Source organism: Antechinus flavipes, chromosome 3, assembly GCF_016432865.1.
Source record: "Antechinus flavipes isolate AdamAnt ecotype Samford, QLD, Australia chromosome 3, AdamAnt_v2, whole genome shotgun sequence".
Taxonomy (NCBI): Eukaryota; Metazoa; Chordata; class Mammalia; order Dasyuromorphia; family Dasyuridae; genus Antechinus; species Antechinus flavipes.
Window position 1 is genome coordinate 297638836 of NC_067400.1, and position 26563 is coordinate 297665398.

General features: G+C 35.4%; 1 pseudogene; it reads left to right on the forward strand.

Annotated features, from left to right (window-relative positions):
• Positions 1 to 907: 907 nt before the first annotated feature.
• LOC127557184 (phosphoglycerate kinase 1-like) lies at positions 908 to 15386 on the forward strand (annotated as a pseudogene).
• Positions 15387 to 26563: the final 11177 nt, after the last annotated feature.

Below are 26563 nucleotides of genomic sequence, written 5' to 3' on the forward strand. Positions count from 1 at the left end.
TAGTACATTGAACATTTTTATTAATGATTTAGATAAAGACATATTGTGGTACAGGATGATGAGTAAAAATAGGGGCAACTAGGTGGTACAGTACACAAAGCACCTGGCCTGGAGTCAGGATGACTGGAGTTGAAACCTGCCCTCAGACACTTCCTACCTGTGTGACACTGGGAAAGTCACTTAACCTTGTATACCTCAGTTTCCTCATCTATAAAATGAGCTGAAAAAGGAAATGACAAATCATTTAAATATCTGCATCAAGGAAACTCTAAATTGAGTCATGAAGACTTAGTCATGACTAATAAAACTCAACAATGACAATTTCCTGATTCAAATCCTAGTGCTCTATTCAGTGGATAGAGCAGTTATCTCTTATATTAGACAATAATATAAATCCAAAACTGGAAGACAGAACGCCTAAAAAAGGGGGAAGACACCGGGGAGCTACATATGACCCCATGCTTTTTTATAAAGCAGCTTTTATCAATGATTGGATAGGTGGTATACTTACCAGATTTCCAGATTACACCAAGTTTGGGGTATCTTGCACTGAGCTGAATGTAAGAAGATGGAATTCAGTAAGAACAGTTGTAAAGTCTTGTATATGAATGCAAAAAAAATCAACTTTGCAAATATAAGATTGGGAGGCAATATAGAGAGTGGTTGTTCTGAAAAAAGATGTGGGATTTTGAGGGGACTACAAGCATACTCTAAGTCATCAATGTGCAATGGTAGCCAAAAAAACTAAGGCAATCTTGGTTGTGCGAAAAGAGTCAGGAACAAGGAGATGAAAATCCTGCTGTTCTCTGCCCTTGTCAGACCTCATCTGGGATTATTATATTCAATTCTGAGTGCTCTGGCTTTAAAAAAAGACATTGATAAACTGGAGAGTTTCCAGAGAAAGGCAATGAGTGTAATGAAGGACCTTGAGTCCATGATATATGGGGATCGATTGAAAGAACTGGGTATGTTTAGCCTGGTGAAAAGAGGACCCAGAGGGAATTGAGAGCTGTCTTCAAGCATTTCAAGGGTTGTCATATGGAACAAGATTTGGGCTTGTTCTTTTAGGCCCTTGAGGACAGAACTAGTAGCAATGGGTGGAATTTGCAAAGAAGCCAATTTAGATTTGATGTCAGGAAAACTTTCTAGATGTTAGAGCTGCCCAAAAGTAGTATGTATGGGCTGTCTGGAAAGGTGGTGGATTGCCTCTTCAAGCAGAGGCCAGACAATCCCTTGGGGTTCTGTGTGGAAATTCCTTTAGTGTAAGAGATGATGTCTGATGGATTTCTTTATAATTCTCAAATACTATGATTCTTTATGGGAAAAAATAGAGATCTAAACTTATTACTATAGAAAAAGGAGGAGAGGATATCAAATGACTTCTAATGTTATTGTTCCATCTGTTCAAAATCTTTATTAGAATCATATGCAAATGAATTGTGGGTGCACTTGATGAGGGTATTCATAGGAAAAAAAAGATTTTGTAAGCAAAATTCAAGAATAGACCATATTTTTATTGTTTCACCATTAATTAAAAGATTGAAGAAATTTTAAGCTCCTATAGAAGAAAAAAAGACAGACAATTTTAGAAACATATCATGTTACTAAATTGATAACTCTATTCCTTCCTCTGAGAGGGGCTTCCCAGTCATCAATATTTAAAAATAATAAATCAGGACTTAAGGACAAACAGCCTGCTAAAAGGCAGTGCACCAAACTATTGAACCTCTCCTTAATAGAAGACAAATTCAGTAATTTTTCCTTGGATGGCAAAACAGTATCCTATTGGTCCAGTTAAATGCAGCAAAATGATGCTTAATGGCTGTATAATCTATACTCTGACTACTGTGCTGTACATAACCTATTGTACTGTCCTGTTCCAGACTTAACCAACTACCATTTCTTGAGAATGCCAGAGCTGCTACCAGAGAGCAGTCATACTGAGAGAGTGAAGAAATCTCTTTTCTTTTTAGCTTTGATAACTCATTTTTATTTCTCCTTGAATCTATAGAGCCAGTTGTGATAAAACACCCAGAAGGATCAACTCCTTCCTAATTGAGAAATCCTCCCCTATGATTCCATGATGCTTACTGTTTACTGGTTGTGAAAAAAAGTAATTTGATAAAACTAAGTACTGGTTTAGAATAAGATGTATCCCATTCATCCATAAAAATCATTTAAGATTCTCTAGAAGATTTTACAATAAAAATAACATACTCAGTTGAGAAATTCTTTTTTTTTTTTTTTTAACTTAGGCAACTGAGATTAAGTGACTTGCCCAGGGTCACACAACTAAAAGTATTAAGTGTCTGAGGCCGGATTTGAACTCAGGTCCTCCTGACTTCAGGGCCAGTATTCTATGCTCTATGCCATCTAGCTGTCTCATCAGTTGAGAAATTCACATACCCATAAGTATAGTGTTTGGAACAAACTATATGAAAGGCAGCACAGAATAATGATCTTGAAGCTAGGAAGACCTAAAGTCAAGCCTTTTTCTGAAACTTCCTGGTTACATGAATGTAGAAAAGTCATTTAATTTCTCAGTGATTGGGACAAATCTCTAAAGCTAGAAATTATAGAAATGGTATTAATAGTCATTGGTAGGACTGATTTCTTCATTTACACATTTCATATAGTCTGTGGCATTCTGGCAAATGTTTAACAACTTTTCCGGGAACAAAAATTTAACATGACACCCTTTTAAGATGAATCTAAATTATTATTATGTTTACCATTACTTTTTAGTCTTGGCAATTGATAAAATAATAAATCAAATCCTGATTTGTATCATCTGAATATTTCTGAGGTAAAAATGCTCATAGTGAAATTTAACAATCACTCTTGGGACTCAGAACTAGCTAGTCCCAGCACACCATTACATATATTAATGAAATCACCACTTTAGTACCAATTCTTATCCTTTTAGGACCAGGAAAGTTATACTGTTTGTTGAAATTGCCTCAGTTGAGCTACATCTTGAGTACTAGCTCCTATTTTGGATTCTACCTTTTAGAAAAGAGAGAGATAAAATGAGCATGTCTAACATGCTGTGAGAAAGATAATTTAAGATCTCCAAATCATTTCAGGAAATGATTGATTGTAGAATTAGTGGTTAGGAGGAAAGATTTTGGAAGAGAATATTTTCAAATATTCTAAAGGATATCATATGAAAAATATATTAAATTTTTACTTGACTTTTAAAGGCAGAATTGGGGTCAATGGATTAATAGTATAAACTGGGAGGCTTGGACTTAATAGAAATGAAAGCTCTCCAAAATTTAGAGCTATTGAAAAGTAAAATGTGCTGCCTTTGCCCTTTCACTGGAGAATTTCAAGTGATCACTGAAATTTATTTTCAGAAGATATCAAATAGGGGTTCCTTCTTAAATGTGGTTTAGATAGTAATCCTCTCCATAGAGCAGATCTTGTAAGAATTGGATGAAGAGGTTTACCTAGTGTTAACTTTAAAAAATTGTTGAAGCTGCTACTGTTGTTGACAATGATGATGATAAAAGTATTGATGATGATTTGCTTTGTGGAATACTTTACAGTTTTTATTTCTTTGTCTGACAGATGAAAAAGTATTGGACTTGGAATCAGCAACGTTTCAGCTTGAATCTTGCCTCAGATATTAATTACATGTGCAAACCTGGAAAAGTCACTTAACCTCCCTTAGACTTCATTTGTAAAATGGGGGAAGGGTGGAAGGGCAATAATAACATTTATACAACAGGATTGTTGTGAGGATAAAAAGAAATAGTATATGAGAAGGATTCTGTAAACCTTAACATGCTACACAATGTTTACTACTATATTAACATTATTAATTATTGAGCTTATCCATAAAATAAGCAGGTTAGACTCATGTCCTCCATAATCTTTTCTAGCTCTAATCTAAATTTATGAGCCCATGATTCCATAATCTCCTGGGATCGCTGCTAAATAGTGAAAATAACTTGTTTTTCTAAATACTGCTTTTGTAGGTCTCAGACTTTGAGTGATCCCAGGTAATAAAGAACAGGAAAAGGAGGGGAGTACAGGAAAGCGGTACGTTTTCTGAGAGCCTTAAAGCTCTTTTAGCTTCAGGGTAGCTGCTGTCCTCCGCACATTACCATATAGACCAGCAGGATGTGTGTGTCTCAGCAGACTCTGAAATTGAAGGATTGTTATAGAGAGAGTTTATTTTGCTTTGAGTTTGCTGTCATTGTGACTGCACATGATGAGAGGCAGAGGCAAGCAGAGTACCACGGGGGAAAGGGAAATGATCTCTAATGAAGTGCACACTTAGGAAAATGATTGTTTCATTCTCCTGGACTGTTGTGTCAGCTCTGGGGCGGTGGTTAGGGTAGATGTGGCAGTGAAAGCCAGTTCCAAAACTGAGCCAGAGGCTGCTGCAAGGAAGGGGTAGATTTTCCTTATGGAAAACACAAGTATACAAGCATCATAGCATCATAAATTAAGCTTAGTAGAAACCTTAGAAAATATATAGTCCAAACTCTTCATCTCAAAAATTAGGGATATTAGGTTAACTGACCTGTCCAAAGTCATACAGACAGTAAGAATTAAGCACAAAATTTGAACCTAGATTTTCATTGATTTCTTCACTCTATAGCATAATCCTTGCAATAAATAATATTTATAGATAATTTGAGTCATATAGAAAAGCCTAGGCTAGTAATGTTGTTATTTGATAAATAATGATAGTTATGTAACATAGGAACTGGACATAAATAAAGAGATTTTTCAAATTGTGATAATGATACTACTATGGCTACTAGTAGGCCTTCAATATATGATTTGAAGTGAAAAATTCCCGATGACACACCCCTCATATACATACATCATAGTGCAGTGGAAAAAATCTGCAGTTGGAGGAGGGTTCAAATTCTGCTTTTGATATTTATTGTGTATTGATTTTGGAGTGACTTATTCCATTCCACTTCAGTTTGCTCATTTGTAAAATTGGGGGCAATTGAATTCAAATGCTTCAGAGGTTCCTTCAAGCTCTACTCCTATGATACTGTGACACAGGTATATGCCCCACCATTCAAACTATGTTTCTGAACACTGCGCTCCATCCCTGCCCTTGCCCACTTTTAGACACTTCTTCCTTTGGACTTTTAGAAACATAATATCATAAATTTAGTACCAGAAGATACCTTAGTGTCGTATATTGCAACCTTCCTATTTTAAAGATAAGGAAACTGAGATGTATAAGAGTTAAGTGACTTTCCTGAAATGATACAATTATTAGTAGCAGATGAGGATTGGAACCCTTACCTCTTCCACATACAGGTACTGTTTCCACTGTGTAAATGAAAATACTCTGGAGATGGAAAATATTTCATGTTGGTCTATTAATACTTTGATATCAATTAGTTTACCAACAAAAAAAAAAGCCTTAATATTCAATCTAATTAATGGCAGAAAATCTTGCTCCAGGTGAAAATCAAACTCTTCTCACCCAATAGTGATGCTCTATACTACATGATAATTATGTGAATAATTATGAATAAAAAAGAAAACAAACATGACATCAGACTCAACCATTTCACTCAAAAAAAGGCTACAAGCCAAAACTAAAGTGGAAAAAGTGTTGATGCATAGTTTTTTGTTTGCTTTCATGCTTTTTAGCATTATGTTTTCAACCACTGTTACACTCCTTCAATGAGGACAAACATGGAGCACTGATGATAAATTCTTCAACTTGAATAGGCTACAAACAAAAATTAAAGTGTGGGGAGTGTTGGTGCATGATTTTTTTTGTTTTCAGATAAGTGTGCACTCAATGCAGCCTTGAAAACTGAGATGCAACAAAGAACGGATTGATTCTCTGCTACTTATACTAATTTTGACCTAACAATTAAAACTAAGAAAACACAGGTGTTTCATCAGCCAGTACTACACATCCAGATGTGAAACCTTCAGTTACAAAAAATGGTGAAGTTGTAAATGCTGTAGACAAGTTCATTTACCTTGGCAGTACACTTTCCAAGGATTAAATGATAATGAGATTGACACACGTATTGCCAGATTTTACATTTCAGTGTTTGGGACATTCCGAAGAAAAGCATGGGAGAGACGAGGTATGAGACTGGCCACCAAACTGAAGATCTACAGAGATGTTGTGCTGACCTCATTGTTGTATACCTTTGAAACCTGGTCGGTGTATCAGTGTCATGCCAGGAAATGGAATTACTTCCATATGAATTGTCTTGGGATGATTCTGACAATCACCTGACTCGACAAGATACTAGACCTTGAGCTCTGAAATCTTTTTTCGAACTAAATGGCCAAGCATTCCAACTCTCATGTAGAGAGCAAAACACCATTGAGAATGGCCACATTGTTCAGATGACAAATGTACTCTTACCAAAAAGACTATTTTATGGAGAACTTACACAGGCAAGCACTCACAAGGTGGTCAGAGAAGCAATACAAGGACACTCTCAGAGTCTCTCTTAAAAACTTAAGAACTGATTGCATGACAGGAGGCAATGGCACAAGACCACCCAGCATGATGTGCCCTCATTAGAGAAGGTGCTGGGTTCTGTAAGATGATGATTTGGAGAAGTCTGGAGACAAGCCAGGCAAAAAGAAAACATGACTAGGGGCCCTCATGGAATAGAGGTCCAATTGCCTACGTGTATTGCCTAGAGTGGGAAGGCATATGTGGAGCTCGGAAATAAGAAGTCATAAAGAGTCAGGGGAAAGCAAGAAGACTCAGAAGCTATTGGCTTGTGTAAGGGCTCTTGCAGCAGAGAAAGGATGGAGCACACTTAGTTAAAGAAAGCCTGCTTCTTGCAATTAGGTAGCTTAAGACACACAACCTACCACCAAGACTTGCCTCTGACCTTCATGATGGTTTCTCCCCCATTTGAGATTAGTACTGACACATTCCTTTCCTTTCCTCTTCCCTAAGTCTCTTGTAAATGGTTACTTCAGAATTTGGACTTTCTAAGGAATGCCATCATATTTGCTCTCAAGGATCATGATTTTGACCATACTCTCTTCCCCCAGTATGATTCTTTTCTTCAATATCTGTTAATCAATTCTTTTAACAAGTCAGATGTAGAGTTACTAGATGGGGCACAGAAAGGGGAGACTATAAGATATAAATAAATTGCTGGTCTTCAGAAAAGGAATTTTTCAAATGGAGTTATCTATACTCAATAAAATCATGGATATGGATGTTAGCATCATTATAAAGATCAGAATGAGATCATAATAATGATATATTATGGAGTATAAAGGCATTAAGGCTTCTAAGTCAGGTGGGCATGGAAATTATAAAGTCATGGAACATTAGAGCTGAAAGGAGCCTTATATATACTGAGTCCCACCAACTCGTTTTATAGATGAAAAATGAGGAAGTAAGATAACTTATTTAAGGTCATATAGGTAGTTTATGGCAGAGGCAAGGTTAAAACAAAAAGTTTCAGCTCAGTGTTCTTTCTATTTCAATAGTAGGGAAAGGATAAGGGAAATTGATAAAAAAAATTTATCAAAAAAAATCAGGAGTCACCTTTAGTTTTCTGCAAAAAGGGAAATGCGAGACAGCTTCTAAGATAGAAAGAAGGAAGGGAGGAAGGAGGTAAGGAATGAAAAAGGGAAGGAAGGAAGGAAAAAGGAAAGGAAGGAAGGAGGGAAGAAAGGAAAGAAGGAGGAAAGGAAGGAAGGAAGGAAGGAAGGAAGGAAGGAAGGAAGGAAGGAAGGAAGGAAGAAGGAAGGAAGGAAGGAAGGAAGAAGGAAGGAAAGAAAGATTTATTTAGAACTTACTATGCAAGGCACTGTGCTATGTTCTTTACAAATATCAGCTTTAATTTTTACAACAACCTGGTAAAGCCCCCATTTTAGATTTGAGAAAACAGAGGTAGACAGAGATTAAGTGACTTGCCCAGGATACATTAATGCCCAGCATTTCCAAGGTATCAATATAATATGTGAGCATTTACAATGTCCAAAACTCTCATCTAATTTGATCATAAGGCACTATGTATCCAAGGAAAACAAACAAAATAATCCCTACTCTCAATGAGTTTAAATTCTACTGGAAACAAATACAAATGCACAAAAATAAGTAAATACAAAAATATATGCAAAGCAAATAAAAAGAAATGGCAAAGGAAAGACTGAAAGAATCAGAAAGAATGGAAGAAAAAGAATGTTAGAAGCCTTCAGACATTTAAGATCTAGGTTTTTGAGGCTTGCAAAAGGAAGGAGTGCTTATTTTAGGGGAAAAATGTCAGTGGGGGTATGAGTAAATAGTTTCAGATAAGATATATTCACAAAGGACTGTGTGCAAGCTCTTTGGAGAAATATCACACCATCACTTCCAGTGTTGCTGCCACCTATTGTTCCAAAATTATTTTGAAATGGTCAGCTTTACAATCCCACTGAGGAGGAACAACAACAATGTTGCTGAAATGGACCTTAAAGTAAAAAGATTAGATGATTAGTAGTACAGACATATAGCCTAAAAAGCCCAAGAGAGTGGTCTAACTATAATGGCATGCTCTTTGTAAAGTGCTTTGAGTTTTTTGGATGGATGTAGGGTATTGGGTGAAGAAAATCTATGTACATTACATTATTATATTATCTCTTAGCATTAGAAGCAGAACTGATTTTGGGGGTCGACAATTAGGGATTCCATAAACCAAGCCATTTATCCTATACTGTATATTGCATTAGACACTTAAATCTTTTTTACACTTAACATTATTATATTTTTTCTAATACATGTAAAGTCATTTTTCAATTTTGTAATATTTTGAGTTCCAAAAAAATTTATTTCCCTTCCCTCCCTTTTCCTAAAGATAGTAAACAGTCTGATATAGGTTATACATGTACAGTCCTATACATATTTCCACAATAATTATGTTGAAAGGAGAATCAGAATAAAAAGGAAAAACCACAAGAAAGAAAGAAAAAACAAGAAAAAGTGAAAATAGTATGCTACAATCTGTATTCAGAGTCCATAGTTCTTTCTCTGAATGTGGATATCATTTTCCATCATGAATCTTTTAGAACTATCTTGAATCATTGTACAGCTGAGAAGAGCTAAGTCTATCACAGTTGATCATTGCACAATGTTGCTGTTACTGGAGACACTTAAATCTTTCAAAAGATTCTAGTGGTATCCAAAACAATCACAATCTGTATCCAATTTGTCAGTCTCTTAGAAAAAATAGTGATAGATAAGATGAAAGTTTCTAGTGTTTCTGAGCCCCAGGAAGGCACAACAGCAACCATAGACCTGCAATTAAACACTAACTTCTTATTACTACCAAGGTTCTCATGAAGGATCAACCTTGCCTCTTAAATCTGTTCTGCAAAGTCATTTAAAGGTAAAACGCTTTCTGCCTTATTATCCAAGACCCTATGTGATTAGAGGAAAGACTGAAGCTAGTGATTATTAATGGAGTTCATTGCATTTTATAGGTGCAGGTCTCAGGCATATGTGTCGACTAATATTTATATGTGTTTTGCCTTGAAAAAAGTCTCTTATCTTTTTTTAATCCTATGTTATAACAATTACAGGCAGCTAGGTGGTGCAGTGCATAAAGTTCTGGCTGTGGAGTTAGGAAGACCTGACTTCACATAAGGTCCCAGACATTTACTAATGTGAAATCCTGGCAATGCACTTAAGTCACTTAACCCTGTTTGATTCAGTTTTCTCATCTGTAAAATGAACTGGAGAAGAAAATGGAAAACCTCTCTAGTTATCTTTGCCAAGAAAACTCCAAATGTGGTCATGAGAGGTAAAACAAGGCTGCAAGGTTCATCATTAACAATAAATAACAAATAATAAACAGATTAGGACGTCTTGTTATCAAAAAGAATTAACATTACAGTTAAGATGCATGATAACTTTCATACACATGCAGAAAAATATTTCTAAAAACTTTTATTATTGTGTGCAACAAAATAAAGCAAAGATTTTTTTTCTTTTTGGTAAAAATTTTTAACATCTTATTGGCTCTGAAAAATGGTGTAATATAGATTAAAGGCATCCTAGTTTACAAAAATTAGTATATATCACATGAAAGCTGCAGCTGTGTAGAAAGGGGAGTAATTAACTTCGACGATTTATTTATATTGCTTCCAAATTGGAAAATTAAGGGGCAGCCACCACAGTCTGACTGATACACACAACCTGGTCAAGAAAAGGATAATGATTGCAATATCGCACCATCAAAGTTTAGAAAGATTAATTATAATGCAGAAAATATCTACAAATAGTTCAATGATAAATTTAGATATAGAAACCAAGAGAATTTCTAGGACTTTTATGTGTGATGGGAAAAGAGGAATTCTTCAACTCTGGTTTTCATAATAAGAGAACCTATAGGCATGGAAAGTCCTAATATTTAGACTGACAACACAACTAACAAATTCTCAAACATTTGCTTTGGCACTGAGAAGTTAAGTGACTATGTCTATGATCATATAGCTAGTATGTGTCATAGGAAGGACTTGAGTCCACATCTTCCTAATTCTAAAAACAGATTTCTAACCACTGAGTCAAATGGTCAATATTAGGTCTGTGGAGAGATAGAGCACTTTATTGAGAATCAAGAGACCTCATGTCCAACCCAACTATACAATTATTTACCTACTACCTTGATGAAATTATTTCTTTTCCTCACTTCAATTTCATCAGCTATAAAATGGTGAGAATGGGAACTTTCAGTCAAGAAAATCTCCAATGTTCATTCTATCTCTTATTTTTTAAAATGGCCTATAAGGCAATGTAAGTATTTTGAAAAGATCAAAGTATTTTGTTGTACCTATTTAACATCATTGCCATTAACACAATCTTATTCATATAATAAAAGGTAGCACAGACTATGATCAGAGTGAACCATAAATGATGCTTAAAAAATCATATGAGTACAGAATTTGAGAACAAAGCTTGGTCACTGCTCATAATAAGAAATGACACTGAACTATACAGAACAGTGCAATGACAGCATGCAAAAAATTCTGGCTAACAGAGAAATTATTTCTACTATTTGATTAAAGTAACATATCAGCAGAAGAGCATTAAGATATGGCTATTTGATCTGGGAAAAAATCCAGCAAAAACATTTTCAGGGAGAATAATCAAGTCTATAATATGGCTAAAAGAGTAAAAATAAATGGGAAAACTAAGGAATCTCATTAGGGAATGCATTTTCCCCCACAGTCAAAATGTGGGTTCATTTAGATTACTTGCACAATTTGAGGAATAGAGCAATTTTTTTTTGTTAAGGGTTGCATGTTTATATACATGTGTAGCTATACAGGTACATGCATGTTTGTTCAGATAACACATAAACTGATATTGAATATATATGTATAAATAGATATATTTAAAACAAAACAAAGTACTATGTGTGACACAGGTTCAAGTTTATTATATGATTCTCTTTGTTCTTCATATCTTGAAATTTTTATAATTGTTAAATTCTCAGTTTTTAAAAAATTAGGACTTAGTGAGTTCCTTTCCATAATTTGAAAATAATAGAAAGTAATATTACAATAAATATGTTATATCACTGGGAGATTTCTATCCTAATCATAAATAATTATAAGGTATTTAACCAATAGAATTCATGCTTTTATAATGAATTCATGCCACTTGTACTCGAGTTATTATCCTAATTAGTAATAATAATGAAAGTAATAATGTGGGGATAATTAGTACAAAATATTTCCTCAATTATATAATGAAAGAAAAAACACATGCTTAAAAATGGGCACATATTATATGTGATGTTGAGACAATGTGCAATTTGAAAATATACTTTCTTGCCTCTTGGGGACAATATTAACGTTTAGAATGATATTGCTAAAATGGTACATAATAATAATCCCTGGCATTTATAGAATACTTTAAAGTTTGTAAAGCTATTTACATACATGATCTCATTTGATCTTCACAACAAACCTTTGCAGTAGAAAGGATCATAGATTTAGAATTGGAAGGGTTCTAGAGGCCATCAAATCCAATCCCTTCATTTTACATGCAAGTAAATTGAGAAACTGAGATTCAGTCCTAGTTCACACTATGTATGTATTCTAGAAGGATGAATAGGAATACAAGAATTCCTGACTCCAAGTCTGGTTCCATACCTATTACATTAGCATACCTTAGAAGGTATATGAATTCTCTACAATTTATAGTTATGAACCAAAGATATTTAAAATAGTTATTATGACTACACAGAGTTCCCATATTTTGTTGTTATTGTTCAGTAATATCAGGGGTGTCTGTTTCTTTGTGACCCCATTTGGGGTTTTCTTGATGAAGATATTGAAGTAGTTTGCCATTTCTTTTTCCAGATCATTTTACAGATGAAGAAACTGAGGCAAATAGATTAACAAATAGATTGTTGAGAGTCATGCAGACATTAGACGGTTAAGGCCAGATTTGAATTCAGGTCCTCCTGACCCTAGACCCAGTGACCTATCTACTATAAATTATTATTAATATCATTGATATTGCTGTTCCACTGAGAAAAGTCCAAAGGATACACATCAAGAAGATAAACATGGTTTTTATGAAGGAGTTGAAACAAATCTTGAGATTAAGAACTTTTAAAATATCATCTAGGAGATTACAGCATGTGCTATTCCTCCTGACCTCACTTTTAGGTGATATCATTGCAGAACTGTAGCTCAGAACAAATAGATCATGACCTTTTGATCTGGGGAGCAGAAAAAAGTCTTAACTAGAAGACCCAGACATATTCATGTGATTGCTTATGTAAAGTGACCAGACCAGATAAGGGACATCCTGAGAAGTTTCCTGAGGCAGTAGGAAAATGGTCAGCAATGTCTGGGGAACAAGCAGACAAGTTTTAGTTCCACACTGAATTCAATACAATTTACTGGACTCATAGACTTGTAGAGACATGAGTGTTTTAATGTTCAGGAACACAAATCCATTCCTGAATAACAGCTTTTCCTAAATTAGCTTATGTTCTCTTGAGGGAATATTACAGTAACACAGAAAAATAAATACTCATAATTTTATGAGAGACAAAGAAAGAGAGTGCTATGGACTGGTGAGGTTAGGGAATGGTTTAGATAAGAGGAAGCAGAGTCTTATGTAGTGAAGGGCTTCGGAAACTTTTTGACTTGGAACCCTTTTTACCTGAGAAAGTTTTACAAGATTCTGGGTATATAAGCATATAAAATACTTTACAAATCAAACATTTACTGATAATAAATCATGATTTTATGAGCCCCAAATTCAGTTATGTAACACTGTATGGGGTCATGACCCATAATTTAGGAAGGCTTGGTTTAGAGTGGCCCAATAGAAAAAAATACAGGACCTGAAGTCAGGAATACCATGTGCCCTCAGATTAGCTATATGGCTCTGGACAAGTCACCTAATCCATGTCAACCTCAGGTTCTTCAGTTTAAAATAGATATTAACTATACCTACCTCCCAGGGTTGTTGTGAGAACCAAATGAGATATTTATAAAGTTAATAATTGTATATTCCCTTCTTTTTTCCTTGCCAGAAGATAAGAATTTTGAAAGACCAGATTGAGGAAAGAGTGCATTCCATGTATCAGACATGATGTTAGCAAATGCCCAAAGCTGGCAGAGGTCTTACAGGAAATGTAGTATGAAATAAGACTGAAAAGATAAGTTGAATCTAGCTCATAAAAGTCTAAATGCCAGGCCGAGAAGTTTGCAATTTGTCCTAGTGGTTTTAAGGAATCAGGAAACATGAAAATTATGTGATCAGACGACTGCCTTAATAAAAGCAGTTCAGAATCTCATTGGCGCTAAGAGGTGATGGAGAAACCATAGAAGGTAGGAAGAAGGTCATAGTATGTTACTGAAAAGGTAACTTTTCAGTTACTGGGTATTACTGAGAAGCATTTTATTTTGTACCCATTCAGCAAATTTAACTGTGCTTGCTGTCACCAATTTCCATGAGAATAAATAAAACATGACTTCGTGGAGCAAATGGATAATTTCTCTGAGCCAGGACAAAGGATAACCATGGGGGGATTGAGTTAGACTGCCTAGTAACACTTGCAGAAATGAGAGAAGATAGCTGAGTCTGGAATGAGCAGACTCTATAATAGTAAGCAGAGAAAGGAGACTAGACAACTGGGGAAATACCCCTAGGGAGATCAGTTTGTTAGTTGACTCTATTGTGGGGAAATTTGGCCCAAATCCAAGGAAAAGTGAGGGGCAGGCATGAGTGTAGCTCATGTTAAGAGATCCAGCCATGGCAACTGCAAAATTGCAAGAACAAAAGTCTGAGCCTAGTGGGACAGAGAAAAGGGAACACCAGAATGGAATATAGCTTTGGTCACAGAAAAACTAGATAGAAAAGATATTGATTATAGATTAAATATAGCTCACCTAGCTCAAACTCATCTTCAAGTGAAATAAATGGTAGTTTGATTTTATTAAGGAACAATGCCCCTTCCCCATTTCCATAAAAGAAAAGTTGCAACAACTTTCTATCCTGATGCAGTCTATAATTCCATTTTACTTTATTTGAAGAAGGAGGGAAAGGCAAAGATTAACTGGGGAAAAGATCATTTCTTATATAGCCACAGAAGAAGCTTTCAGGATTTGCTTTTGTAAGCAAGATAATGTCTATGTTAATGATGGTATTAATACTGCTCACCTGGCTCCCAGTTCCATGTTTGGAGTGAACCTTCCCCAGAAAGCATGTGGTTCTTTAATGAAGGTAGAACCAGAGTGTTTTGCCAAAGTCCTAGAAAACTCAGTGCAACTTTTCCTAGCCATCTTAGGTAGAGCTAAAGTTGCAGATGAGACCCAGTTTATCAACAACATGCTAGACAAAATCCATGAGATGATGATTAGTGGTTGGATAGCTTTCACTTTCCTTAAGATTGTCTCCAACATGGAGATTGGCAATTCTCCATTTGATGAAGAGGACTCCAAGAGGGTTAAGGAACTGATGGTTAAAGCTGAGAAGAATGGTATGAAGATCTCTCTGTTGACTTTGTCACTGCAGAAAAATTGGATGAGTCAGTCAAAACTGGTGAAGCCGTTGTGGAATCTGGCATACCTGATGGATGGATGGATGGATGGCTTGAGACTGTGGTCCCCAGAGCAGCAAGAAATTTGTTGAAGTTGTGGTCTGGTCCAAGCTAATTATGTGAAATGGTCTTGTTGGACTGTTTGAGTAGGAAATCTTTGCAACAGAGAATGGAAAAAACTAATGACTAATAAGGTAAAGGACCATCTTACAATCATATGTGGGGAGAGATAATGCTACCTTATGTGCCATATGGAATACTGAAGATGAAGTCAACCATATAAGCAATGGAGGTGGTGTCAATCTAGAGCTTCTAGAAGGCAAAATTCTTTCAGGGTTGGCAGTCATGAGCAATATCTAAGGGATAGAATTTCCCAGCTATTGGTTCCTATATAGCCTATAAAGCCTGTAGGACCCCACTTTAACTTCCTTAGTGTTTCTAAACACATCATTGTGATTTGTAGCATATATAAGTGTATTTTGCCCTTAAAATCATTAAAAGAAAGTTTTTTTAGAAAGCTATTTATTGTGTTTTATTCACCTTTTGAAATAGGTTGTGTCATTTAACTTTGTTAGTATACTAGTGACTCTTTTGTCACTACAGTATAAAAATAAGACAAAACCTTGTTTTCTCCCCACTGTTGTGATTTGTAGAAAATATATCTGTATTATATATTTTACTTCAGAACTGAACAAGTCAAAGGCACTAGTATCCATATTTTCTTTCTCTTTTGAAGATGTACAATTCAGATTTATTAGTATTGTAGCCACTATTTTTATCACTATCCATGGTATAGAAGCAAGATGATTTACTCTTTTAGAAGGGGAGATTAATAACCTTCTATGAAGTAAACATTCTTAAGAGTGCCAACATGGAGTGAAGAGAGACAAAACTACTGGTAATTTCCAAAAAAGAAAAACCCTTATACACTTAGAATTCAAATCAGGCAAAACTGAGGCTCAGCTCCTTTGGATCTAGAATCCATCTGCCATGTGTTTGGGCCTGAAGCACGATAGCCCCAAAGTGTTAACTTCTCCACCTCTTGCTTATCCCTTTATTCTCATTATGTTCCTTATTGTGGAGGGATATTGACGAATTCACCTAATGAGCTTAAAATTAGCTTCATTTCTAAATTTTGGGACCACCAGAAGAATATCGATGTAGATGAATTATATCCTCTTTTCTATGTCAATTTAAAATTTAATGTCATAGAGAATGTGGTGATACCTTGAACATCAAGGTGGTTTACTGCAAAGAGATAGAAAAATAGGATTTTTTGCCTAAAGGTTTCTCTATTTTGTAGTGAAATGCACACTTTTCACTTAAATAACCCAATAAACAAAATAACATGAAATTCAATTACAAGAAAAAATATCAAAATGTATTTATCATTCTGTGAAATTACTCATGTTTTAACATGATTATTTGTAAGTCTCAGTGGTTGAAATAAACTTGGTGCAAAATAGGGAAGGGGCAGAAATGATGAAAGGGTTGAATCAAGAGAAACCTGGAACAATTGATATTAACTGGCTTAGAGTGAAATGAGCATAGCCAGTTGAAAAACTTATATTGCATTGGAAAAACAACTACAAAAGACTCACTGACTCTCCACTTTTCAGGGATCAATCAGGATTCCAGAAAATTAACAATCAAATATGTCTTCTATCTCCTGATAGGGACATGAATTGACTCAGAATGTAACATGAGGCATGTATTTTTGAAAGTAGCCCATGTAGGAATTTATTTTGCTTAATTAACTATGCATAATTATATAAGCGATTGTTTTCCTTTTTCTTTATTTCCAAGGGGAGAGGTATGAGTAAGAGGGAGGCTTATTGAATGAAAGAAGGGAAGAAATAAAGAGGACAGCAGGCAAGAAAGAAGAGAGAGAGGAAAAAAGAGGGAGGGAAGGAAGAAGGAAGAAAGCAATAAAAAAGCACAGCTTTGAAAAGTTACATATTGAATTTATTATATATACTTTGAAAGATATATTCAGTTTCACGAACAACCCTTTCATATACCATAAATGTATATGGAAATATTTATTTTATTTGATATTTTAAAGTTCCAAATAAAAATGCAACGAAGTCAAGTCTTGAAGACAGTAACTAGGGGAGGACTAGGAAGTATTTACTAGGTACCTGAGGAATGTGGTAGTTAAGAATCTAAATATCTATGTAAAGAAAAAAAAGACTAATTAGAAAAATAAAATATAAAGGTTTTAGATTACAAGAGATTACTAATGACTCATGAAAAGCACTCTTCAGGCAGCCACAACTCAACCTCAACAGTTGGCACAGTGACTGTCACATAGTAGATTTTATATAAATTCTTATTCCCTCTTCCTCCTCACTCACCAACACAAGGAAAAGATGTTGAGACTAACAACACACTCTCAAGAAATTTAAGTCTCTTTAGCAGCAATGTTATCTCACCATTTATTGAAGTAAAACAGAATTCTTTGGGAGCAGGACAAAGGGATCTTTTAAAAACTGAACTCATTTGGTTAGAAAGAGGTATTCAGAACAAAAACTTCTAAAATAATTTCTAAGTTGGATAAAGCTGGTTACTGATGCAGTTGCCTCCTGATAAATACAATTTATAAGTAACATTGATATTGATATAATAAAAAAAATTTGCTGGCCTTAAAGAATACTGATTTGAAATCCAAGTTTCTTTTAAGGCTCAGTTCATGTGACCTTCTATAGGAGTCCTTTTCCATTATATTATAAGCTTCTTGAAAACAGGAATTGAGATGCTTATATTTATAACCCCAGAACTTATCTGGGTAGTTGTCATATAGTAGGCATTTAATAAATGTTTATTTCTTGATGGATTTGCCAACTCCCAGCACAAGGATTTTAGACTCTCCTGATGATCCTTTTTTCTCTCCTTACACTTATATCTGTGGGTTTCTCCCAAGAGAGAATGTACCTGAGGGCAGAAGTGGATTCACCATTATTATTATATCCTTACAGAGCTATACAATGCCCTACTTGCTGAAGCTAGTTGCTTAACAAATGCTTATTGAGAATTAGACAGAGAAGTGGGAAAATCTGACTCCTTTAAGGCTGAAAGATCAGGAAGGAGACTTTGTACTCATGTAGGAGCAGAGAATGATGGGAATCAATAATGAGTTAACTAACAGTCAGCTAATCATAAACTACAAGTCCATTCTGCTCTGGCACCTCATTGCCCACTAAAAGAGCATTGTCTATTCTTCCCATTCATTCCTCTCTGATCATCCTTATAATAAAAAGATAAATTGTCTGCAAAAAAAGATGTTCCAAATACAATATGCTTCCCACCCTGATTTTCTTTCATTTTCAGCTTCAAGGAAATAAGCAATGGATTAAAAAAAAAGCTAACAATACTACAACCAACAGGTGATGACCCTAATTACGAACCTAGCAGATTTGATGAGGTCTCTGCATATTGTGGTTGCTTTGATTATCCTGGTCACACCTAACTGATTTATCTTTTATGCTTTAATTTTCAGCCTCCTTTATTCCTACTTTACTGCAAAATAATACTTGCTCTTTATTTATTTCCTCAAGTTATTGCCTTTTTAACTCTTCCTTCCTTAATCTGTATTCTTCCATTACACTGAATTTGTAGAATATATTAACCAGATTACTATGTTTTCCCTTTTATTTTATTTTAAAACTTAAATCTGTCAGCTTACTAGTGAGTATCCTATGATGTGGTCAGAGTTCCTGTGTGGTATTAACCCTCTTATTTATATTTAATTATGTGAAAACATAAGTATGTAAAAATCTAATGGTGTATACACTAGAATTGACACTAGACCAAAAACTTAATAGCAGAGGTCGCCAGAGTCTATGACAATAAGGGCCAAATCCAAGGACATTTCCTGCTTTTGTCTAACACTCTAGGAATGACTTTAAATACAGAAAACAAACAAACAACAGTTTGCTGGATTTTGCCCTTGAGATATAATTTTGAGCCCCTAGTTTACAGGATTATAGAATTTAGAACTGAGAAGGACCTATGATATAATCAAGTCCAACCATCTCAATTTACAAATGAGGAAACTGAGGCTATTCAAGAAATTCATTAATCAATGCCAGAGGCTCAGAATATTTTATATTATCTTCTCCTGCACTGTCATTACAAAAATAACAACTGCAAAAGAAGCAAATAGTCATAGCAGCAATTTTTGTGGTAGCAAAATCCTGGAAGCAAAGAGGGTGTCTATCAATTAGGAAATGACCAAACACACAGTAGTTTATGAAGGGAATGGAATTTATTGCATCCTAAGAAACAATGAATCTGAGAAATTCACAGGATCATGGGAATACTATACAAGAGAAAAATATAGCCAATGACTAAAAGAATGTAAATGAAGCAACATTAAAAGGCAGCAGAATTCAGATTAGTTGCAAAGAGCAATCTTCATTCCAGAGAAGGGAAGACAGACACATCCTTCCTTTTGGTAGAAAGGTTAGTGACTATGATGTAGAACATTGCCACATTTCCCCTCTTAATTTCTTTTCTTATTATAAGTGAAGAGCCATTGATATGAATAATTAGACAATTACTGTGTTGTTTTTTTTAAAAGAATAGGTTTAAAAAGAAAGAATCAAGGTATGAACATAGTTTTACATTCAGTGATCCCATATTTCCATAGCTTTATTGCTAAAAATTAGGCTTACGCAGACTTCATATCTAAATTTAGTGAAACCACAGGTGGGGGGACAGAGATTGGGGAAGGGATGAACATAAGCCACTTCTCCTCCTTCCCCTGCTGGATACTGTGCAGCATATTTTTAACCTCTGACTCACAATACACAGAGTTTTGAACAGTTATTTTCCACTCCATTCCTGCTCATCGAAAGCTGAAAAGTTGCTAGCAACATAGAGAATTGTTTCAAAGTAGAACTGGGCAGTATTGTGTAAATCATCAGTGCCCCCTAGTGCTCAGTTCAGAATTCCCAAATCCTAAACAGCTTCTAATTACGATTTTCGTTTGGCAGCTGTCGGGTTTCTTTTTGTTTGTTTTAAAGGATTTTAGTTTATCTAAGTTCTTTTCTGAAAACTAATATGGGGGGGGGGGCTCATCCATAAAATACTGTCTATAAAACAAAGATATAGATAGGGATATGGAAATATTTGTATATAAACATATATGCACATATAAAAGTATAGCACCCAAGGTCATCTTCAGGTATCCTAACCTATATCTGGCCACTGAACTCAGATGTCTCTGGAGGGGAAAGTGAGGCAGGGGACCTTGCACAGCCCTTCCTCACTTAAATACAATTCACTTGCATGTCATGGTATCACCTCACTAATGTCATGGTCCTCTTCAAAATTAAAGGGCAAAAAAAAATGTACACATATCAATGTATATATACATATATGTGTATAAATATGATGTATATTGCATATGCATACATGTATAAATGTATTTTCCTTCAAGAAATGTTTATTTCTTTGTTATCTCTAAAAACAACAATGCAAAATGATTTCATCACTTTTCAGGCACTGAAAATAGGAATTCTTATAAGAGAAAATAATTTTATCAGGTTTCATTGTATTTATGGAATTGCAATCATGAGGAGTTCTCACAGAGTGTCCTATTTCTATCTTTTTCTCTTTTTTAATGTTCAGATCACAGAAGCTTTTGGGTACATATACGATGTTTTCACTAATAGAGTGATTAATAAAAACTGAAGAATCCCAGGAGGAGAAGAAAGTCTTTAGCTATATCTTAGAAACCAATGAAATAAAGCTTTTTTTTTTCTTTTTTAAATCAGGGAGAAAAATTCTACAGTCAAGGGCCATCTGTTTGAAGCATTGCTGTCTCTCCAGACTGGTAGCTCTGGGGCTTAGGGGAAGTTCTGGCTACTGCTGCTAACTAAGGAAGCAATTGAAGGGTGGGATTAAAAAATGTTATATCCTCTCAGCTCCCTGGAGAATGGAACAAAAGTAGGGAAGAACTGACCTTATGTTATTTTTTTATATGGTCCCTTAAATAATTGTTGTTGTTGTTCTGTCATCTCTGACTTTATGATGCCATGGATCATAATGTTTGTGGAGTTTTCTTAGAAAAGGTTATGAAGTGATTGGTAATTTCCTGTTCCAGTAGATTAAAGCCAAACAGTAGTTAAATGACTTGACTGGGATCACATAGCTGTAAAGGTCTAAGGCTACAATTGAATTTGTCTTTCTGATTCTATATACACTGTTTTATTTACTGAGCCATCAAGCTGTAAACAGAGGTCAAACTACCTTCCCAAAATCAAAGAGCTAGTAATTCTCTGAGGCTGGATTCCAACTTGTGATTCCAAGTCCAGAGCTCTACCCATTGAGAAATCTGTTTGCCTCTTACACAAAACAAACTAGAATATACTTTCAAAATTGATGGGTATGGAGTTGTAGAAGCACCAAGGATTTTTCTAAGTCCTTTTTTTGTCCTACCGATGAGAGAAAGAAAGTTTCCTACCTTTGAACTGAAGAAATACAGAAAAGAAAGCTTGGAGTTCTATCCTGACATTATACCTAGAGTATTGTGGAAGAACTGAGCATATGGCCTGGAGGTTCCAAGGACAAGGGGGAAAAAATGGAATGAAATGGAATGATTAAGTGCCCAGGAATGATTACATATCCAGAGAAGGACTGACTCATGAAGGATATATTAAAAAATTGAATTTGTTTAGTTTGACTAGGCAAGAAAAAAAGGGGGAGAATGATAATGGTCTACAAATATGCAGAGGGCATGAGGGAGAATGGTTCTAAGTAATAAGATGAAATGATAAAGATTAGGGCTGGGGTAAACATCAGAAAATACTTCCTGGCCCAAACATGATTTGATTATTAAATGTCTCCAAGGAGATGGTGGGGGGAAAGAGGGAAGAGAAGGTCAGTGTCAAATATTCTAAACTGGAATGAAATAAATACTGAAGTTAGAGAGCCTTTGGCAGAATCTCAATTAAATACAGACTGCTTTTACCTAAAAATCTTTTATTCCACAAAATATTTATCATAGGATCTTATATTTCAGGTTAGAAAGGCGCTTAGATCATCTTTTCCAGCCTCTTTATTTAATAGATGAGGAAGGTGAAATCTAGAGATTCAGTACAATTTTGGGCTTACCCAAAGTCATATAGTATGTTAGGACCAATATCTACCATGATCCCATCCCTCTCCCACAGCTATGGAGTTTTCCCCTAACAAAGTTGTCCAAAGGCTTTCACTGGTCAATAAGACAAAACTCTAGCAAGTTTCTTGCTGAATTTGGCCTCTGGCCAAATGAAAATAGTTTTCAGATCACTTAAGGCATAAAAATGTCCATTTACTATGTCCGTGGCCCTTTTGTCATGTGAAGTCATCAAACATTTATTAAACATCTATTGTGGGCCAGGTACTTAAGAAAGTAAAAAGCTAGTACTTGCACTTGAGGACATAGTCTAATGGAAAAGAAAACAAGCAAATAACTATTACAGATAAGCTATTTACAAACTAAATTAGAAATAATCAATAGAGTGAAGGGCTTAGCATTAAAGGGGAAGGGGAAGAGCTTGTAGAAGACAGGAGTTAAGGGTTCAGATTTAAAAGAAGCCAGAAAAGTCAAGAGGCACAGATGAGGACTATAGAACCAAGTATCAAACATAAGCCTTCTAGCAGGAAAGCCACCATTTTTTCTACTGGATCATGCTTCTATCTACTCTCTGTTTTCCACTTCCATCTCATTTCTACACATTGTTTCTGCTTCTTCTCATGCTTGGAACAGTAGGTCTTAGCTGACAGATTTATACATTTTCCCCACTTTTTGTTAATTTCTTCACATATATTTGCCTTTTTATTTAAGAGGCAAGCTTCCCTTAGGACAAAAGCAGCTTTGTTGGATATTTTGAGCGTCTGCTGTATATAAAAAAAAGGGAAGTTTTTGTGCTTTGTAATTTGCCTTAGAGAAAATTGTCCTTTGTCCATGATATTTTTCAAATACTTTATTTCTCCTGTCTTGCTTTTTAACTAGAGAGGGACAATAGATTCTGCTCAATATGGTGAACTCTTGATATATAATCACTATTTATTACTACTGCTGCATAATAAGTTGAAGTCTTACAAATTAGAGCATGAGGTAATATTGTAACAGTATTAGATTCAAAAGATCTGGAAACGTTATTCCTAAAGGAGAGATGCAGAGTCTGAATTAGGACAATTCTAGCAATAACAAGTGGAGCTAGTATTTTCATTTTAAAGTACTAAGAGAAGATATTTAGAGAAATAGTTTCTTATGGCAGGGAAAAGATGATGTACTGATTCTCTGCATCAGAAAAAATTATAATACGTTATGCTATATTAATTAGTATGATGGAAATATCATTTGGTAACAACTCATTTCTTTCAGAACTAGATAAAGGTTTCAATGGTTAAAAAGATATGGAGGAATTCGGGTATATATTGTGGTGATTACCTGCAAGTAGGAAGGATAATGGGTCCCTTGAACTGAAAACCACCAAAAAATTTGTGTAAAAACATTTTACTCTTTTGAATGGATCTATCCACCAGAAAAGAAATCTTTCATGCAGGTACCAATAGTCTTAGGTGGGGGGTATCTTCCATTGTAATGCAGGTAAATGAGTAACTTGGTGTATATATAAATTAGACTTTCTGAAAATTGGTTAGTTTGAATCACCCTCCTCCTTTCTTCCCCCAATATAATACTTCTAGAAAAAAAATAAAAGAAATTTCTAAATTTCTAAGCCTGCAGATCAAATTTTGAACTAAAATTAAATACTAAAACAAAGAAACTCTTTGAGAAAATATAAATGCAAGCCATTAATTCAAGAATTATGGAAATTTAAAGAAAAATGAAATATCTAGGACAGTGGTTAGTACAAGTCTCTCCAAATGTCAGAGGTGGCAGCAAGCCTAAAATGGAGTTAATTTAAAAAGAAGAAGCACAGTACAGTGGAAAAACATATGTCCTTGGGAGTCAGATGATCTGAGATTAGATCCTATCTCTGTTATTCAATATCAGTGTCACTTCACCTGCATTTACCAATGCAAATTAATTCAGCCAATTGTTAAATATTTTTACCAATGCTACAAATCAGAGCATTCACCTTGAAAGGTTGTTGTGGGAACCCTTAGACACCCATTTTCTCATTTCCTAATCAACAAACTCCACTGAATCCCTATCACTTCCAGTTTTTGATATAAAATTATTTTTTGGTTTTTAAAAACACTCAAAACTAAACTGTTATCTATTTACTTTCCAATAATTCTTATACCTTACTGTCTTTTGCCTTTCTATGTAGCTCTAGCTTAGCATAGAGTCTTATCCATATTAGACTCTTAATTGTTACTATGTGATACGTAGCTCATTCTGCAGATTTTAAAAACTAGGTATCCCCTAATACTTCCATTACCATACCAAATTCATGTCTTCTCTTCAGCTTAGGTAGGAGGTATTTAAGGTGTTAGAGTCACAGTGGTCTTAGTTCAAAATTCCTCAGACCCTCAGTCAAAAAGTATAGTATCTGATAAGTCACATTTGCTGTCATATTGACAGTTCTGACGTCTCCCATATGTAACAACCCATAATTGCAAAGTCAATATCTACAGTTTCAGTTTGGCACCCTTTAAGGTTAGCTACTCATATGGCATAACCCTACTTATCCTGTTCTGTTTATAACTTTAGTGACTAGCATCTACACAGGATGGAGAAAGCGGTTAGTTTTAGTGACCATAAAGAAGAGCTGCAATGAACTAGAGTATAATATAAATTAGAGACAGTTAGTAACTGTGACTCTGGGCAAATCACTTAGATTTTGGTTCAGTTTTCTCATCAGGAAAATCAGGATAATGATAGTACCTATAACCCAGGGTTTTTAACTTCCTTCAGAATAAAATACTTTAGATCAAATGACCAGTGAGACTTACAGTGGTAGGTCACATATTGTTGTTGTTTATCCTTTATTTTCAAAAAGGATCAATGACATCACAAGAGTGATATTTTGACTTGCATATGAGTGAAGTTCAAGTTTTACAAAATCATTTATCTCACTCTCCCCTGTCAGGGGCCGAGACCTAGTCACTGGGAACCTTAACAGAGACTGCCTCTTCCAGCTTCCCCGAGCCGGACGGGGCTTCGGACGTCTCCGGCCCTCCTCATGGAGACGGGAGGAGGGAAATACCAGACAGAGGAGCAGAGGTGGATAGACGCAGCGATGTTTATTGGTGTTACAAGTCAGTGGTGTCTCCCTCAAGCCATCCCGAGTCCATTCCTTTTATAGTCCTTTTCCCTCCATCTGTATTTCATCAATGGGGGCAGGGACTCCTCCCCGATCCCTCCCCGAAGGAGGAGCCCATCCTTTCCGTGCCTCTCCTGCCACGGGCCAGGTTCCATCACTTCAGCGTGGTAATCAAGGAATCCTGGGCCAGGGTGGGTCCTGGCACAAAGGAGTCCTCAACTCACTTCAGGAGGTTCAGGTCCAGGGCCCCCGACACTCCCCTCCATAGGCAATGGAATTCAATTGCAAGACAAGGTGAGTGATGATAGTCCAACAGTAGGTCTCTGAAAATTTGGGGGATGAGGGGAGGAATTTTAAGAAAACTTTGGGGAAGCTCATCTTTTCAGAGAAATAATTCTAAGATTATCTTTCTGTTAACACATCCTTTGAATTGACAGTTTGATATGGGGAACAAGAAATAAGTAGAAAATTAGCCAAGAAGGTTTTAATTTTATATATGAAAAAGTAAAATTTTGACACAAAAAAGGGATCTTTGAGAACAAAGTAAGGCACAACATGTAGGTCTTACAAGATTCAACTCTGTAAGGGTTAATGGGGCTGGTTAACACTATGGAATACATTGTAGGAATGTGGCATAGTTGATGGGGTACAGTTGGAGTGAGGAAGAACTCTCTTAAAATCCCACCCCACCCCCAGACAAGAGAATGAATCACTGGGCAAGGGAAAAGTATATATTAAGGAGTAGATATGGACAAATCACTGGGGATACAAATGGAAAAGTCAGAGAGTTCTTGTTCTTAGGTAGCTGACAGTCTTAACAAGGAGGACAACATATAGGTTTTAGCAGCAAGTCAGTTGAAAGGTCCAAAGAACTAGCTTTATGACTTCAGGCAAATTCTCTAAAGTCTTTAAATCTCAGTTTCCTCATATGTAAAAAGAAGGTGTTGGACTCAACAAGGTCTATTTGAGCTCTAAATCAATGATTTTATAATGCAAGATTTCCCAGAAGAAAAGAGTACTTTGATTTTACTTCATCAGATATACCAGGAAGGAGGTCCTTAGGCCTGTGCCAGAGGATTCTGCCTCCTTTGCAGAGAAGTAGAGGGGAATTCATATATAGAGTTGCATTTTCCACCATTCTCTTGCTTGCTAAAAAGAAGACACAGGAAAATGAAATAATAAATAAATAGATAAAGTAAAATTCATGCCAAATAGACAGACTTTGGCATTAAACAGAAAGCCATCTCAGATTGTTGCCTCCTTTAAAAAAATAGTCATTTTCCAACCATATGGCACCTTCCCCTTTGAAGA